This window comes from Cupressus sempervirens, chromosome 7 (assembly GCF_028749045.1).
Source record: "Cupressus sempervirens isolate cs-2001-9-10 chromosome 7, ASM2874904v1, whole genome shotgun sequence".
Taxonomy (NCBI): Eukaryota; Viridiplantae; Streptophyta; class Pinopsida; order Cupressales; family Cupressaceae; genus Cupressus; species Cupressus sempervirens.
The window spans coordinates 490,427,399-490,434,298 of record NC_143124.1 but is presented as its reverse complement, the minus strand read 5'-3'; positions in this window follow the sequence as shown (position 1 = coordinate 490,434,298).

The window sequence follows — 6,900 nt, the reverse complement described above, 5'->3', positions numbered from 1 at the left end:
TTTAACCAATGGCTTAAATCTTAGTTTTCACCAATTTTTGTCTTGCATTCTCGTGAACCTTTTCTCGCATTCTCGCACCTGTGGGATCACTGCCTAAACCCATAGGTTCACACTATTACCTAATTTGCTCACAATTCTTATAGTTTTCTGTGCAAGTTTTTATTTTGACTTATTTTTTGTAGGTTTTCTCATGATATCTTTAAGCTCATAATCAAATTATAATCATATTTATAAGTTGAAAAAAAAAATATAAATCAAAATTTGACTTTTAGTGGTTTTGTAGGATATGGACTATTTTGAGTTGATTTATGCATATCAAAAATAACAAAAAAAGTTAAAAATATTTTTCCCATATTTAAGCTTTGATTTTGGGAATTTTTGGGTGACTAATCAAATTGATTTTTTGTAGCATTGTAGGTTGGAACATCTTGCAAACCTAATCATGTTTTGTTTTGTAGGTTTTTCTTAGAATGAACTTGCATGTTTAAACACATCTCTCATTGAATGAATGTCACTTAAATCAATCTTGAATGCCATGGACTAAAATGAATTTTTTATTGGGATACATGCTTAAAACAAAAAATACAATCTTGAATGCAAAGGATCAAATAATCATTGCAATACCTCATAGTTCAAATTTGGGCATGTAGAACAATTTAACTCAATCTTGAATGCCTAAAAATCAATGAACATTGCATCATTTTGACACACTTTAACAACACTCAAATTTCTTATGTTGACGATCTCTTGATTTCTATTATGTTGACGATGCTGTCAAGTTGGAATGAACATTGTATGCCATAATCACAAGTGTCTTCAATCATAGCTTACAAAGTCTAAATCATCAATTAGAATGAACAAGTGTTTGTTAAACCCAAGATCACTTATGTTGTCTTATTTTATACTTTTTAGGATGCCTACTTGGGGACTTCATCACCCCTTGGGATGACCTCAACTCTAGCATTTTGGTAGAGTATAAATATCGGGAGGTGAATCGAAAGACACCTTTCTTGGAAGCATAATCTTGTCACTCTTGGCTAAGCCCCAAAGAACTTTATACCTTTGGGAAGTGAAGGTGGAGATTTGGGTTACCTCTCCTCCTGGCTGAGTGGCATTATTTTTTTCCATCTATAGAATTGGGCCTCACATACCTTGTGTATATTGAGGACACCCCTAGCTAAGCTTGTATATCCTAGAAAAGATCTCATAGGGAAATTGGTGTGTTTGACATGCTTGAGTGTTCAAAATCCTCCCCATGTTTCAGAAAAAATCAAATCATTTTGCTAAAAGAGATCACTTGTCTATCCTTTGATATGGTTGTTAGCAAGTCCATTCACAACAACCCTAAGTCTAGTTTGTTCCACTTTATCCCTCAGTAAATCATTCAACCCAAATGAAAGGCATACTTAGCATAGTCACCGCCTCATCAAAGATTCATCCACAACTTCCAAGAATTGTCATCATAATCACATCCTTTTCTATGTCATTCTCATCTTCCATCAAGTCTTCCTTATCCTAAGATAGCTAAAGTCTTCTTAGTCATTCCCCACCCCATTTATATATCCTTTGGGGTTAGTCTTTCCTAGCATCATGAGCTTAATCCAAATCCAAATTTGAGCTTCCCTACTTATCCTAATCTACATTTCTATTTTCATCCTTCAGCCCCATCCAACTCATCATTAAAACATTATGTCAGAATCCTATTATGATGAGTTTTTTTATCCCACCTTTTCTCCCACCTCAACCTATTCCAATGATGATAATGATCTTGTCAAATATGATAGATATATTGAAAGCCTTATAGATATTATTCCCCACATCTTCTACAACCCAAACATTCCTCCAAACTGCTCCATCTTTTCTTCATGCATACCCACTAGCACTCCTTACCATACCTTTGACAAGGGAAATCAATTATTGTCCTCATCCTTACCTCCTCATATTGTGCCCACATATTCCTCTTATACATCAGTCATACCTCCATCTTCTTGCACCTTCATATCCCAGCCTCCACCATTCCAGCATAATTCTAGTAGCTACATCCCTAGTCCAAGTCTACCATCCAAATCTCCTCCAAACCACTTTCCAAATCCTCTAACCAATCCTAGTCCTACAATGAATCACCCCAATCCCTTACTCCTCCTAGTCCAACACACCCATCTCCAAGGAATTTTAAAAGGAAACCCCAAGAAAATCCATCTCCCACACCCATCATTCCTCTTACATCATCCTATCACTACCATCCCTATCACATCCACCCAGCTTATCAAACCCCTTCCATCTCCTACCTCCCATCCATCAAATCCCTCCAAATCCCATCCACATCTCCTCCTCCTAGCATTACCCAAATCACATCTAACAAACCTGCTGAGTCCATTCTCCATCAACCCATCCCCACTACAGAACCTCCTACCCATCCATCTACCTCACTTAAAGAAAGAATCCACACTTCTCCTATCATACCATCCACTCCCACCCATTCCTATCAACATCTTGTCCAAAAGCATGTTGAAATATCCCTTGACACAAAAAAAGATCTTGCCATCCCACTTATTCCCCTACATGATCCACTTTTACCATCCCCTCCATATCTAAATCCTACCATCACACCTACTCCATCTCAAGATCTATTTCCATCAACCCATCCAAATGAAGATCCTATCCTTCCATCTCCTCTACTTCATGCTCATACATATTCCATAATCTATACTGATAGATCCATAGAAGAGGATCTCACTATCATATCCAAAGCTATGACTCCTTCAGCTAGTAATGGACTCACATCTTACATTCCAAATAATGAAAATCATATTTAAGAAAGACATAAAAGTATACCTCTAGATGTTTGTATCCCTCCTACCCCTTCAAGGTCCCAAGTCCTTCAACCTTTACCCCAAAGTTCTCCTCCACCTTTTTCTACATCTATTTCAGGTCCTTATCCTACTACTTATTTTCAACCCTCCATTTTGGGTCTGTATATCCCTTATCTAAATTCCCCACCCTTTCCATCCATTTTAGGTCCTTATATAGCTAATATGAATCCTTTATCCCCTCCATCTATTTTGGGTCCTCCTCCCTCACTTCCATCTCCTCCCTCACTTCCATCTATTTTGGGCAATTATATGCCTCCATATCCTATATTCCAATCCATCATTCCATCCCCTCAAATCCACCAGCTAGATCATCAAAGGAACTCATCCTTGAATCCCTTCCAACCTTCAACCTCTATCTTTCCATCCACAATCCCTCCATCTCCTCCATGCTCTTGTTCCCATCTCATGGCTAATAGAAGCATATTGGATGCCAAAATACAAAAGCATAAATCCAAAAATCTACAAAAATCTATGTTTCAACATGCCCCTTCTAAAATACATGTTCAAAACAAGAAACATTTAATACCAATCAAAGAAAAAGTCAAGAGGCCACAAAGGCCCAAGCTACAAAAGTCAAAAATCATGTGGATACCCAAGATGCTCATAAAAGAAATGAATCTCCAAGAAAAATCTCAATCGGCTTTCATTCTTGCTACTCAAAAAGCCTCATCCATCCATCCTTTATCCAAATCCCCATATATACATCCTTCATCCCCCCAACCCACTCTTAGTCCATATGCTTCTTATATAAATCCCATCCTCCATCTTCCAACTTTAATATTAGTCCTTATATTTATCTTCCTCCATTTTCTCCTTAACCTCATTCAACACCATCTTTCCCGCTATTTCATCACCTTTCAAGGTGTATACCAATGATGATCTTTCCATTTTCCTCATTCATTTACCCACAAGCCTCATGTCTTTCCAATCCCTTACCTACCAAGACTCACCCACCCTTCCACTCATTCAATCCAATCTTTTTTCCATCCATCCTACCAACATCCATAAGTAAAAATGCATCAAAAAAATCAACAAATTCAAAAAACAAAAAACAAAAAAAGCATCCACTGGTGAAAACTTGGAAATTCAAGTGCCTTGGACAAGTACCATGGTGAAAACTTGGCAAACAAGTGTCATGTGTAATCCCTTCATCCAAATGCTCTGCACACTTGGGGGCACTTTCCATCACCCACCATACCCATCTCATCCAACCCTACCCACCACATCTTATCCATTTCACCCCCATCCTCCTTCGGATCTTGATAATAATAAAGCCCACCAATGAATACATTCTTTTGGTCATCCTTCTGACATCCATTCCCACCCATAGTTTGTATCCACCTCTCCTCTATCCACCCATCCTTTCATCCATATAAGTCCTTCATCATCCTCATCTACCCAACATTATTATCCCCTATCTTCCTTGCTCATTCACCTTTCCTATCCTAGCTTCCATATCTCTCCATCATCCTCTTGTTGACCAAACCTCTATCCTATCACACCCCTTATAACACCTCCTCTTGAATAAACTATAACTGGGGGCACTATATTCCTTGGAGACCATGTTATGTCCATTTCCACCCCCATTCTAGTCTTATTTTCATCTTGTCCTCCCCAAACTGGTCATACCATTCTTGCTATCCTTTCACTTCTCACCATCTCTCAATCTTTCCATTGCCTACTAAATCCCTTGTCATTGGTCTCTTGCTCTAGGCTATCTCCATATACCCTTATGTCATCCATTCATATCCTCATGCTCTTAGAAGTATACCATCCACTACACCCTTCCATTACACACCCCATCACATTCTTAATCTTCCCTTTGACATTGTTGCATCCCTTGGTCATACCCCAATCATCATCATTTGGATCCATCCTTTGCACCGATTATCTTTTGGTATCTCATTCCCTTATCCATATCACCCTACCTACCATCAATCCATTTTCATCCTACTATCTTCTCATCCTGAGCTTCTTACTCCCAATATCTTAAGCTTTTCCCAAACCATCAATCTTTTCGTCCCGCTATCTCCTCATCCTAAGCTTCTTAGTCCCACTATCTTAAGCTTTTCCCAAACCATCTCCTCATCCCAAGATTTTCATCCTACTATCTCCTCATCCTAAGCTTCTTACTCCCACTATCTTAAGCTTTTCCCAAACCATCTCCTCATCCCAAGCTTTTCATCTCACTATCTCCTCATCCTAAGCTTCTTACTCCCACTATCTTAAGCTTTTCCACAACCATGTCCTCATCTCAAGCTTTTCATCTCGTTATCTCCTCATCCTGAGCTTCTTACTCCCACTATCTTAATCTTTTCCCAAACCATCTCCTCATCTTGAGCTTCTTACTCCCACTATCTTAAGCTTTTCCAAAACCATCTCCTCATCTTGAGCTTCTTACTCCCACTATCTTAATCTTTTCCCAAACCATCTCCTCATCCCAAGCTTTTCATCTCACTATCTTCTCATCCTGAGCTTCTTACTCCCACTATCTTAAGTTTTTCACAAACTATCTTATCATCTTTAGCTTTTCATCCCCTTTATCTCCTGATCCTAAGGTTTTCCTCTATCTCCTTATCCCACACTTTTCCTCTATCTCCTTATCCAACACTTTTCCTCTATCTCCTTATCCTGAGCTTTCCCTCTATCTCCTCATCCTCATCTTTTTATTTGTTATATTCTCATCTTTATCTTTCCTACCTCTATCCCATCATTCTAAGCTTTTGTACCATAATTCCTTGTACTTACTTTGGTTTGTCACCTATACATTCCTTGTGTGTTAGTCCTTCACTTGGTCTCACTATATATCTCTTATCTCTTCATGTCAGTTCATGCTTGATCACAAATTGCAATTCTCTTGGTTAGTTGCTTTAGCGAATCCTGATACAAGATCCCTTGTCATCAAAATGTTTTCCTAAAGAGTTTTGGTTGCCTAGCTCATCCTAGTCCTTGGTATTACTGATAGATCCTTGTAGGATGCATCCTTCCTCTCATTTGATCTTGGTCTATCAGTATCCAATCCTACCAATCTCTCTAGCAAAAGGTTACTTTTTCCTAGATTTACATTTTCTTTCAATTTATTTTCTTTTTGAGATTTCAAGTTTTGATTCTTATAGTATCTGTACCAAGTGATTTGTGTTGTTCCCTCCTCAAATTCACCACAATCTTTTATATCATGGTGGGCTATGAATGGGGCAATTCAAGAGCAAGGTTTTGATCCAGTCTCTTTCATCTTATTTTTTGCTTGTGACTCAGTCTTGTTTTCTTGTGGGTTACCTAGTATCATTTCCACTCTGATTCTTCTATGATTCATGTGTAATGGTGGGGCAATCCTTGCATGTTTGTTTCATGTCAGTCCTATGTAATATTGGTAAAAAAGACATTGATGTTCTTAGTAACCTTGGCATATACGCAATATTCCTATATCAAAATAAATGATCAACTACATGGTGGTGCTCCCCTTTGGAACACCCCCACACTCAAGCTTCAATGGATTACTTCACACTCCCATCCTATCCAAGCATCCCATCCAATCAATCCTACCATCATGATCTAGCCAATCTATCAATCCCATAGTATCCAATACTGCCTTAATCATAATCATAGCTCCTAAATCAATCATAATCATATCTCCTACCTTAATCATAATCATAGCTCCAACATTCATCATAATCATAGCTCATGCATCAATCATAATCATATCTCCTATATCACTCATAATCATAGATCTTGCATCTATCACAATCATAGCTTCTACATCAATCATAATCTTAGTCATCGCCAATCCTAATCTAGAATCATAATCTCCCCAACCTTACCATCTTCTAAATCACTTCCCTAGGCTTAATTTCAAACAAAAAATCACCCTCCACCCTCTCCCTTAACCCCTATTCTTAACCATCTCTTATCCTTGTGAGCAAGGTTTTCCTTTGGATCATTCTCCCATTGTGCAAGTATGAGCTTCCTTCAAACCCCTCTCTTAGCCACTATCAGTCCTTCTGCTCACCCTCATTTCTTGTACTTTTCA